At 60.1% G+C, this 12,500-nt stretch overlaps 2 non-coding genes across 2 annotated transcripts; both read right to left on the bottom strand.

The window, feature by feature from the left end:
* Positions 1 to 318: 318 nt before the first annotated feature.
* Positions 319 to 437, bottom strand: LOC131864873 (5S ribosomal RNA). Its single transcript, XR_009363600.1, has one exon. It is a non-coding gene; the product is annotated as a 5S ribosomal RNA (ribosomal RNA).
* Positions 438 to 6,351: 5,914 nt separating this feature from the next.
* LOC131864840 (5S ribosomal RNA) lies at positions 6,352 to 6,470 on the bottom strand. The gene has a single exon (XR_009363568.1). It is a non-coding gene; the product is annotated as a 5S ribosomal RNA (ribosomal RNA).
* Between the last annotated feature and the right edge of the window lie 6,030 nt (positions 6,471 to 12,500).

Raw genomic sequence — 12,500 nt, 5'->3', positions numbered from 1 at the left:
TGCGGAACCTTAGAGTAAGAAACATCACCGTGCACCTTGGCCAACGTGCGCGACTCGACCGAGCGCGCACTGGCCGAGGTGCACACCGATTTCACCTGGGTGCGCGCGCAGCACCTCGGGCGCACCGGGGTGCGCGCACAACGCCCGGGTTGCACCGTGGCCTGTGTGCTCGGGGCGCCTCGGGTGCGCGCTCGGTGTCGCCCCCGCGCGCGCGGTAGTGCGGGCAGCGCACCCCGGCCCGGCCCGGCCCCGACGAGAACGCAAACGGGCAAAAGGTTTATTCAAATAGCATTGCGACGCCCGGCGAAAAACTAAAAAAGGGTGCAACACCGGGACTTCCCGGGAGGTCACCCATCCCAGTACTACTCCGGCCCAAGCGCGCTTAACTGCGGAGTTCTGATGGGATCCGGTGCACTAACGCTGGTATGATCGCACCCGTTATGAGCTTGTCGCAGTGTGTACTTAGCAAACCGCGACCCACGTGCGAATCCACCCCGGCCACCCACCCCCGTCGAGGTGCACACCCTCCCTCGCGAAGTGCGCCCCGTTCGCCAAGTGTGAGCCCTGCCCGGGTGCGCGCACCTTGCTAGGGCGTCGGGTGTGCACCCGGCCCGGCCTACGTGCGTGCACCTGGACGGGGCGTCGTGTGCGTGCAGTGTCCCGTCTGCAACGCGGTGCCCACACACCACCTCGGGCGCAACGACCTGCGCTCACATGTGGGCCGAGTGCACCTTGGTGCATGTTCGGGGCGCCTCGGGTGCACGCTCGATCTTGCCCCGGTGCACCAAGGCGCTCGGTTTGCCCCGGGTGCGCACTTGGTGCAAGGTGGGCACCCAAAATAGGGATCAAGCACCAAAACACAAGTTTCGGGATGCAAAATGGGACCCAAGGACCACAAATGCGTTCCAAGACCCATGATGGGTCCACGAGAACAAAAATGTGTTCCGAGACTTAATAAACAAATATTGGGTTTTAGGAGAAGAAACATGCTCTGATGCCCAAAACGAGAATCGACCCCGAAAAGGCCACAGGCCAAAAGTGGGATGCGAGACAAAAAAAAATGGGACCCGAGGACCAAAATTGGGTTCCCAGGTCGAAGACAGGGCAACCGGACAAGAAACGACCTCTAAGGCTCGAAATGAGTCCCGACGACTAAAACTTGACAAGAAGCACCCATCAGGCACCCAACTCGACACCCATGGGATGCCGACCCACCCGGGCTTCCACCTAGCACACCTTGGCACCCACCCACCCTCGCACCCAACCTCGCACCCAACTTAGCACCTTTGAACCCACATTGGCACTCACCCTGACCCTGGCACCTTGGAACCCACATTGGCACTCACCTTGACCCTGGCACCCACCTTTGCACTCACCTTGGGACCCACCCTGGCTCCCACCTCGGCACCCACCCAGACACCCACCTTGGTTCCTTGGCACCCACCTTGGATCCTTGGCACCCACCCCGACACCCACCTTGGCACGCAACTTGGCTACTTGCCACCCACCTTGGCTCCTTGACGCCCACCCCGACAACCACCCCGTGACCTACCCTGGCTAGGGTTGGTGCACACCCACCCTGGTGCCCACCTTGGCACCCACCCCATGACCCACCTTGGCACGCACCTTAGTACCCACCCCGTTACCCACCCTAGGACCCACCCCGTGACCCACCTTGGCCAGGGTGGGTGCCTTGGTGCGCACAACTTGCCTGGGCTGCACACCAGGGCGGGCTCAAGATGGCACCCGCGTTCCGTTTTTTTCACTATCTTTCAAAACGGAAATTTTAAAATCTCGTTTTTTTTTTTTTTTTGCCTTTTCTGGAAATTAGTGAAGGCAGCGCATCAAAGGTGCGCAATGCTGGTGCGAACCCGGGAGCGCTCCGATGTGTGCTCCAAGGTGCGGCGTGCACGAAGTCCGAGCCCGGCTTGCCCCGGGTGCGCACCTCGCGTGCACCTTCGCCGGGGTGAGCACCTTGGCTGGGTTGCGCGCCCTGGTGCGCACCAAGGAGCGCTCTGAAGTGTGCTCCAAGGTGCGGCGTGCACGAAGTCGGAGCTCGGTTTGCCCCGGGTGTGCACCTCGGGTGCGCACCTCGCGTGCACCTTCGCTGCGGTGGGCACCTTGGCTGGGTTGCGCGCCTTGGTGGGCACCATGCAGTGCACGAAGTCGGAGCCCGGTTTGCCCCGGGCGCGCACCTCCGCCAGGGTGGGCACCTTGGTGCGCACAACTTGCCTGGGCTGCGCACCAGGAAGGGCTCAAGATGGCACCCGCGTTCCGTTTTTTTCACTATCTTTCAGAACGGAAATTTTAAAATATCGTTTTTTTTTGCCTTTTCTGGAAATTAGTGAAGGCAGCGCATCAAAGGTGCGCAACGCTGGTGCGAACCTGGGAGCGCTCCGATGTGTGCTCCAAGGTGCGGCGTGCACGAAGTCGGAGCCCGGTTTGCCCCGGGTGCGCCCTGGTGGGCACCATGGTGCGCACCAAGGAGCGCTCCGAAGTGTGCTCCAAGGTGCGGCCTGCACGAAGTCGGAGCCCGGTTTGCCCCGGGCGTGCACCGCGGGTGGGCACCTTGGTGCGCATGCCTTGCCTGGGCTGCGCACCAGGGCGGGCTCAAGATGGCACCCGCGTTCCGTTTTTTTCACTATCTTTCAAAACGGAAATTTTAAAATCTCATTTTTTTTTGCCTTTTCTGGAAATTAGTGAAGGCAGCGCATCAAAGGTGCGCACCTCGCTGCCCACCACGGTGCGCAACGCCGGTGGGCACCCGGGAGTGCTTCGAAGTGTGCTCCAAGGTGCTGCGTGCACGTTGTCGGAGCCCGGTTTGCCCCGGGTGCGCACCTCGCGTGCACCTTCGTCGGGGTGGGCACCTTGGCTGGGTTTGCCCCGGCTGCGCTCCGAAGCGGGGTTATTGGAGCGCCGCCTCTTTTTTTGTCGGAGCGTTTGGTGGGGTTTCTCGCATTGGCTCTTCCCAGGCCCGGTTGCCACCCTGGCGCGCACGAAGTCGGAAGTAGGGTTAATTGCCCGGGTGCGCACCTTTGCCAGGGTGGGCACCTTACCTGGGCTGTGCACCAGGGCGGGCTCAAGATGGCACCCGCGTTCCGTTTTTTTCACTATCTTTCAAAACGGAAATTTTAAAATCTCCTCTTTTTTTTGCCTTTTCTGGAAATTAGTGAAGGCAGCGCATCAAAGGTGCGCACCTCGCTGCCCACCTTGGTGTGCTCTGAGGTGCGCACCCGGGAGCGCTACGAAGTGTGCTCCAAGGTGCGGCGTGCACGTTGTCGGAGCCCGGTTTGCCCCGGGTGCGCACCTCGCCTGCACCTTGGCCGGGGTGGGCACCCTGGCTGGGTTTGCCCAGGGTGCGCTCCGAAGCGGGGTTACTGGAGCGCCCCCTCTTTTTTTGTCAGAGCGTTTGGTGGGGTTTCTCGCATTGGCTCTTCCCAGGCCCGGTTGTTGGGTGCGCTCCCACCCTGGCGCGCGCGAAGTTGGAAGTTGGGTTAATTGCCCGGGCGCGCACCTTCGCCAGGGTGGGCACCTTGGTGCGCACACCTTGGCTGGGCTGCGCACCAGGGCGGGCTCAAGATGGCACCAGCATTCCCTTTTTCTCACTATCTTTCAAAACGGAAATTTTAAAATCTCGTTTTTTTTTGCCTTTTATGGAAATTAGTGAAGGCATCGCATCAAAGGTGCGCACCTCGCTGCCCACCTTGGTGTGCTCCGAGGTGCCCACCACGGTGCGCTCCGAGGTGCCCACCACGGTGCGCAACGCCGGTGCGAACCCGGGAGCGCCCCGATGTGTGCTCCAAGGTGCGGCGTGCACGAAGCCGGACCCCGGTTTGCCCCGGGTGCGCACCTCGCGTGCACCTTGGTGCGCACACCTTGGCTGGGTTGCGCGGCCTGGTGGGCACCATGGTGCGCACCAAGGAGCGCTCCAAAGTGTGCTCCAAGGTGCGGCGTGCACGAAGTCCTAGCCCGGTTTGCCCCGGGTGCGCACCTTCGCCGCGGTGGGCACCATGGCGTGCACGAAGTCGGAGCCCGGTTTGCCCCGGGTGCGCACCTCGCGTGCACCTTCGCCGGGGTGGGCACCTCGGCTGGGTTGCGCGCCCTGGTGCGCACCAAGGAGCGCTCCGAAGTGTGCTCCAAGGTGCGGCGTGCACGAAGTCGGAGCCTGGTTTGCCCCGGGTGCGCACCTTCGCCGCGGTGGGCACCCTGGTGCGCACCATGGCGTGCACGAAGTCGGAGCCCGGTTTGCCCCGGGTGCGCACCTCGCGTGCACCTTCGGCGGGGTTGCGCGCCCTGGTGCGCACCAAGGAGCGCTCCGAAGTGTGCTCCAAGGTGCGGCGTGCACGAAGTCGGAGCCCGGTTTGCCCCGGGTGCGCACCTCGCGTGCACCTTCGGCGGGGTTGCGCGCCCTGGTGGGCACCATGGTGCGCACCAAGGAGCGCTCCGAAGTGTGCTCCAAGGTGCGGCGTGCACGAAGTCGGAGCCCGGTTTGCCCCGGGTGCGCACCTCGCGTGCACCTTCGCCGCGGTGGGCACCATGGCGTGCACGAAGTCGGAGCCCGGTTTGCCCCGGGTGCGCACCTCGCGTGCACCTTCGCCGGGGTGGGCACCTCGGCTGGGTTGCGCGCCCTGGTGCGCACCAAGGAGCGCTCCGAAGTGTGCTCCAAGGTGCGGCGTGCACGAAGTCGGAGCCCGGTTTGCCCCGGGTGCGCACCTCGCGTGCACCTTGGCGCGGTGGGCACCATGGCGTGCACGAAGTCGGAGCCCGGTTTGCCCCGGGTGCGCACCCCGCGTGCACCTTCGCCGGGGTGGGCACCTCGGCTGGGTTGCGCGCCCTGGTGCGCACCAAGGAGCGCTCCGAAGTGTGCTCCAAGGTGCGGCGTGCACGAAGTCGGAGCCCGGTTTGCCCCGGGTGCGCACCTCGCGTGCACCTTCGCCGCGGTGGGCACCTTGGCTGGGTTGGGCACCATTGAGCGCTCCGAAGTGTGCTCCAAGGTGCGCACCATGGCCCTCCAAGGTGCGCAGCATGGCGTGCACGAAGTCGGAGCCCGGTTTGCCCCGGGTGCGCACCTCGCGTGCACCTTCGCCAGGGTGGGCACCTCGGTGCGCACACCTTCTCAATGTTTTCTTGCCTTTTCTGGAAATTGGTGAAGGCAGCGCATCAAAGGTGCGCACCTCGGTGTGCTCCGAGGTGCGAACCCGAGAGCGCTCCGAGGTGCCCACGAAGTCGAAAGTCGGGTTAATTGCATTGTTTTCCCCGGGTGCGCTCCGAGGTGCGCAACATCGGTGCGCACCAAGGAGGGCTCCGAAGTGTGCTCCAAGGTGCGCACGATTCGGAGCTCGGTTTGCCCGGGGTGCGCACACCTTGGCTGGGTTGCGCACCCTTTGTGCGCTCCAAGGTGCGCACGAAGTCGGAGCTCGGTTTGCCCCGGGTGCGCACCTTCGCCAGGGTGCGCACCTTGATGCGCACGCCTTGGCTGGGCTGCGCACCTTGGTGGGCGCCATGGTGCGCACCTTTCGTGCGCTCCAAGGTGCGCACGAAGTCGGAGCTCGGTTTGCCCCGGGTGCGCACCTTGGTGGGCGCCATGGTGCACTCCGAGGTGCCCAAGATTGGTGCGCACCAAGGAGCGCTCCGAAGTGCGCTCCAAGGTGCGCAGGTGCGCGCGAAGTCGAAAGTTGGGTTAATTGTCCGGTTTGCCTCGGGTGCGCACCTTGCGTGCACCTTCGCCAGGGTGGGCGCCTTGGTGCGCACACCTTGGCTGGGCTGCGCACCCGGGCGCGCACACCTTGGCACCCGCGTTTCCTTCATTTTAAATTTTTTTTTTTTACAATCTCTCAAGTGGGAAATTCTATAATCTCAACTTTTTTTGCCTTTTCAGGAAACTTTTGAATGGAGCGCATCATTGGTGCGCTCCGAAGTGTGCTCCAAGGTGCGCACCTCTGGTGTGCTCCAAAGCTCTCTCCAGCTGCGTGCACCTGCCCCGGCCGCGCACCCGGCCCCGCCCAGCTTCGCTCACCTGTCCCGGGCGTCTGGTGCGGAACCTTAGAGTAAGAAACATCACCGTGCACCTTGGCCAACGTGCGCGACTCGACCGAGCGCGCACTGGCCGAGGTGCACACCGATTTCACCTGGGTGCGCGCGCAGCACCTCGGGCGCACCGGGGTGCGCGCACAACGCCCGGGTTGCACCGTGGCCTGTGTGCTCGGGGCACCTCGGGTGCGCGCTCGGTGTCGCCCCCGCGCGCGCGGTAGTGCGGGCAGCGCACCCCGGCCCGGCCCGGCCCCGACGAGAACGCAAACGGGCAAAAGGTTTATTCAAATAGCATTGCGACGCCCGGCGAAAAACTAAGAAAGGGTGCAACACCGGGACTTCCCGGGAGGTCACCCATCCCAGTACTACTCCGGCCCAAGCGCGCTTAACTGCGGAGTTCTGATGGGATCCGGTGCACTAACGCTGGTATGATCGCACCCGTTATGAGCTTGTCGCAGTGTGTACTTAGCAAACCGCGACCCACGTGCGAATCCACCCCGGCCACCCACCCCCGTCGAGGTGCACACCCTCCCTCGCGAAGTGCGCCCCGTTCGCCAAGTGTGAGCCCTGCCCGGGTGCGCGCACCTTGCTAGGGCGTCGGGTGTGCACCCGGCCCGGCCTACGTGCGTGCACCTGGACGGGGCGTCGTGTGCGTGCAGTGTCCCGTCTGCAACGCGGTGCCCACACACCACCTCGGGCGCAACGACCTGCGCTCACATGTGGGCCGAGTGCACCTTGGTGCATGTTCGGGGCGCCTCGGGTGCACGCTCGATCTTGCCCCGGTGCACCAAGGCGCTCGGTTTGCCCCGGGTGCGCACTTGGTGCAAGGTGGGCACCCAAAATAGGGATCAAGCACCAAAACACAAGTTTCGGGATGCAAAATGGGACCCAAGGACCACAAATGCGTTCCAAGACCCATGATGGGTCCACGAGAACAAAAATGTGTTCCGAGACTTAATAAACAAATATTGGGTTTTAGGAGAAGAAACATGCTCTGATGCCCAAAACGAGAATCGACCCCGAAAAGGCCACAGGCCAAAAGTGGGATGCGAGACAAAAAAAAATGGGACCCGAGGACCAAAATTGGGTTCCCAGGTCGAAGACAGGGCAACCGGACAAGAAACGACCTCTAAGGCTCGAAATGAGTCCCGACGACTAAAACTTGACAAGAAGCACCCATCAGGCACCCAACTCGACACCCATGGGATGCCGACCCACCCGGGCTTCCACCTAGCACACCTTGGCACCCACCCACCCTCGCACCCAACCTCGCACCCAACTTAGCACCTTTGAACCCACATTGGCACTCACCCTGACCCTGGCACCTTGGAACCCACATTGGCACTCACCTTGACCCTGGCACCCACCTTTGCACTCACCTTGGGACCCACCCTGGCTCCCACCTCGGCACCCACCCAGACACCCACCTTGGTTCCTTGGCACCCACCTTGGATCCTTGGCACCCACCCCGACACCCACCTTGGCACGCAACTTGGCTACTTGCCACCCACCTTGGCTCCTTGACGCCCACCCCGACAACCACCCCGTGACCTACCCTGGCTAGGGTTGGTGCACACCCACCCTGGTGCCCACCTTGGCACCCACCCCATGACCCACCTTGGCACGCACCTTAGTACCCACCCTGTTACCCACCCTAGGACCCACCCCGTGACCCACCTTGGCCAGGGTGGGTGCACCCACCCTGGTGCCCACCTTGGCACCCACCCATCCTAGCACCCAGCCTGTGACCGGGCTTGGAACCCAACCTTGCACCCGTCTTGGCCAGTGTGGGTGCGCACCCATCCTGGCACCCACGTTGTGACACACCCTTTAACCCACGCACCCTAGCAGCCACGTTGGCACCCACCTTGGAACACAACCTAGCAACTTGGCACCCACCCCGTGACCCACCTTGGCATCCACCATAGCAGTCGCCCACTTGGCACCCACCTTGGAACCCAAGTTGGCACCCACCTCGGCACCCACCTTGACACTTGTGGACCCACCTTGCCACTCACCCTAGCATCGACCCATCCTAGCACCCATTCTGGCACCTTTGCACCCTAGCACTCACCCATCCTAGCACCTAACCTGTGACCCACCTTGACACTCACCCTCGCACCCACCTTGGAACCCAACCTAGCACCCACCCACCCTGACACCAACCCTAGCACCTACCCACCCTTGCACCCACCCTGTGACCCATCTTGGCACCCACCCATCCTACCACTCAACCTATCACCCACCTTCTCACCCACCTTGGCATCCACCTTAGCACCCACCCACACTGGCACCTTGGCACCCACCTCGGGCAAGGTGGGTGCACACCCACCCTGACACCCAATTTAGAACCAACCGAGCATGTTACCCACCTTGGCACCCACATTGCAGCCCACCCTAGTACCCACCCTATGACCCACATTGGCATCCACACCCTAGCACCCAGGCACCTCGACACCCGCCTTGACACGCACCCTAGCACTAAACCTGTGACCCACCTTGGAACTCACCCTAGAACCCACCCACCCTGTGAACCACCTTGGCATCCACCTTAGCACCCACCCACCTTGGCACCCACTCTAGCACTCACCCATCCTAACACCCAACTTGTTACCCACCTTGGCACCCGCCCTCGCGTCCACCTTGAAACCCACCCTAGCACCCACCCACGCAGGAGCCCACCTTGGCACCCAACCTAACACCCACGCATCCTGGCACCCAACTTGTGACCCACCTTGGAACCCACCCTAGTACCCACCTTTGAACCCACTATATCACCAACCCACCTTGGCACCCACCCTATGACCCTCTTTGGAATCCACCCTAGCACGCACCCACCCTGGCACCCACCATGGAGCGCACCCTAGCACCCACCCACCTCGGCACGCACCTCAACACCCACCTTGGTGTGCGCACTGCGCCAACCTCTCAAAGACCCTATGTGGTGCGCTCCAAAGTGTACACCTTTGGTGCGCTCCAAGGTGCGCACCTTTGGTGCACACCGAGGTGCACACCAAAGTGTGCACCGAGGTGAGCACCAAAGTGCACTCCAAGGTGCACACCAAGGCGTGCACCTTTGGTGCGGTCAATGCAAACGAATTCGGAAGTTGGGGTCGATGTCCTAATCGCTGCTGCAGACTACACGTATGAGAATCGGACAAATAGCTTTATATAGGGGAGGTGTTGCGTTTGATGGGTCGACTCCCCTGGTTGTGTGCACTGCACCAACTTCAAAGACCCTGTCTTGTTTAAGAAGTCAAAAGTTGGGGTGGATGTCCTAATCATTGCTGCAGTCTACGCATGTATGAGAATCAGACAAATAGCTTATATAGGGGAGGTGTTGCATTCGGTGGGTTGACTCCCCTGGTTGTGCGCACTGCGCCAACCTCAAAGACCCCGCATAGCAGAAGAAGTCGGAAGTCGGATTTTGGTGAGCACCAAGGCGTGCACCTTTGGTGCGGTCAACGCAGACGAATTCAGAAGTTGGGGTGGATGTCCTAATCGTTGTTGCAGGCTACACATGTATGAGAATCAGACAAATAGCTTATATAGGGGAGGTGTTGGGTTTGATGGGTCAACTCCCTTGGTTGTGCGCATTACGCCAACCTCAAAGACCTTGTTTTCGTTAAGAAGTCAAAAGTTGGGGTCAATGTCCTAATGGCTCCTGTAGGCTACACATGTATGAGAATCGGACAAATAGCTTATATAGGGGAGGTGTTGGGTTTGATGGGTCGACTCCCCTGGTTGTGCGCATTACGTCAACCTCAAAGACCTTGTTTTCGTTAAGAAGTCAAAAGTTGGGGTCGATGTCCTAATTGCTCCTGTAGACTACACATGTATGAGAATCAGACAAATAGCTTATATAGGGGAGGTGTTGGGTTTGATGGGTTGACTCCCCTAGTTGTTCGCATTACACCAACCTCAAAGACCTTGTTTTCGTTTAGAAGCCGAAAGTTGGGGTCGATGTCCTAATTGCTCCTGCAGGCTACGCATGTATGAGAATCAGACAAATAGCTTATATAGGGGAGGTGTTGGGTTTGATGGGTCGACTCCCCTGGTTGTGCGCATTGCGCCAACCTCAAAGACCCTGCATTGCGGATGAAGTCGAAAGTCAGAGTTTGGTGTGCTACAAGGTGTGGTCGAAGGTGCTCACCTAGGTGTGCACCTTTGGAGCGCAGGAAAAGTGCCCTCCAAAAGTGCGCACCTTTGGAGTGCACAAAAGTGCCCTCCAAAAGTGCGCACCTTTGGAGCGCACAAAAGTGCCCTCCAAAAAGTGCCCTCCAAAAGTGCGCACCTTTGGAGCGCACAAAAGTGCCCTCCAAAAAGTGCCCTCCAAAAGTGCGCACCTTTGGAGTGCAGAAAAGTGCCCTCCAAAAAGTGCCCTCCAAAAGTGTGCACCTTTGGAGTGCACAAAAGTGCCCTCCAAAAGTGCGCACCTTTGGAGCGCAGAAAAGTGCCCTCCAAAAAGTGCCCTCCAAAAGTGCGCACCTTTGGAGCGCAGAAAAGTGCCCTCCAAAAAGTGCCCTCCAAAAGTGCGCACCTTTGGAGCGCAGAAAAGTGCCCTCCAAAAAGTGCCCTCCAAAAGTGCGCACCTTTGGAGCGCAGAAAAGTGCCCTCCAAAAAGTGCCCTCCAAAAGTGCGCACCTTTGGAGCGCACAAAAGTGCCCTCCAAAAAGTGCCCTCCAAAAGTGCGCACCTTTGGAGCGCACAAAAGTGCCCTCCAAAAGTGCGCACCTTTGGAGCGCACAAAAGTGCCCTCCAAAAGTGCGCACTTTTGGTGCGCACCAAGGCGCTGGTTCGGTCGTTGCAGGCGAGTTCGGAAGTTGGGGTCGATGTCCTGAGCGGAGGTGCAAACTACACAGGTGTCGGAATCGGACAAATAGCTTATATAGGGGAGGTGTATGCTTCGATGGGTCGACTCCCCAGGTTGAGCGCACCGCGCCAACCTCAAAGACCCTACGGTATGGATGAAGTCGGAAGTTGGGTCCGATGACCGATTCGATTAGTAGGTATGCTCATGAGGTCGGAATTTGGGTCCGATGACCTGCCATGTGCAGGAAGGCGAATGTTGGCACTGTGCGTTGCAAGGTGCACACCAAGGTGCTGGTGCGGTCTTTTTAGTCGAGTTCGGAAGTTGGGGTCGATGTCCTGATCGGAGGTGCAAGCTACACAGGTGTGGGAATCGGACAAATAGCTTATATAGGGGAGGTGTATGCTTCGTTGGGTCGACTCCCCGGGTTGAGCGCACCGCGCCAACCTCAAAGACCCTACGGTATGGATGAAGTCGGAAGTTGGGTCCGATGACCGATTCGATATGTAGGCATACTCGCGAGGTCGGAATTTGGGTCCGATGACCTGCCATGTGCAGGAAGGCGAATGTTGGCACTGTGCGTTGCAAGGTGCGCACCAAGGCGCTGGTTCGGTCGTTGCAGGCGAGTTCGGAAGTTGGGGTCGATGTCCTGATCGGAGGTGCAAACTACACAGGTGTGGGAATCGGACAAATAGCTTATATAGGGGAGGTGTATGCTTCGTTGGGTCGACTCCCCGGGTTGAGCGCACCGCGCCAACCTCAAAGACCCTACGGTATGGATGAAGTCGGAAGTTGTGTCCGATGACCGATTCGATATGTAGGCATACTCGCGAGGTCGGAATTTGGGTCCGATGACCTGCCATGTGCAGGAAGGCGAATGTTGGGACTGTGCGTCGCAAGGTGCGCACCAAGGCGCTGGTGCCGTCGTTGCAGTCGAGTTCGGAAGTTGGGGTCGATGTCCTGGTCAGAGGTGCAAACTACACAGGTGTGGGAATCGGACAAATAGCTTATATAGGGGAGGTGTATGCTTCGATGGGTCGACTCCCCGGGTTGAGCGCACCGCGCCAACCTCAAAGACCCTACAGTATGGATGAAGTCGGAAGTTGGGTCCGATGACCGATTCGATACGTAGGCATATTGGCGAGGTCTGAATTTGTGTCCGATGACCTGCCATGCGCAGGAAGGCGGAATTTGGGTCCGATGACCGAGTTGATGGCGTGCCATGCGCAGAAAGGCGGAATTTGGGTCCGATGACCGAGTTGATGTTGATGGCCCGCCATGCACAGGAAGGCGGAATTTGGGTCCGATGACCGATTTGAAGGCGTGCCATGCGCAGAAAGGCGGAGTTTGGGTCCGATGACCGAGTTGATATTGATGGCCCGCCATGCGCAGGAAGGCGGAATTTGGGTCCGATGACCTGACATACGCATGGAGTCCGACTCGGGGGCCGATGTTCGATTCGATGACTTGCATTGTGGGTAAAGTCGGAAGTTGTGGTCTTTGACCCGATTCGATGACCAGACTTCGGCTGCTTGAGAATCGGACAAATAACTTATATAGGGGAGGTAGTGTTCTCGAGCATCCTCCCCCCGTGCCCGTTTATGTCGATTGATGCTGGTGCTCGACTGGTTGGAGCGCTCGGATGCAAAAATCTTGCACC

This window comes from Cryptomeria japonica, unplaced genomic scaffold, assembly GCF_030272615.1.
Source record: "Cryptomeria japonica unplaced genomic scaffold, Sugi_1.0 HiC_scaffold_97, whole genome shotgun sequence".
NCBI classification, from domain to species: domain Eukaryota; kingdom Viridiplantae; phylum Streptophyta; class Pinopsida; order Cupressales; family Cupressaceae; genus Cryptomeria; species Cryptomeria japonica.
The sequence above is the reverse complement of the archived record's forward strand: the minus strand, read 5'-3'. Positions and strand labels throughout refer to the sequence as shown.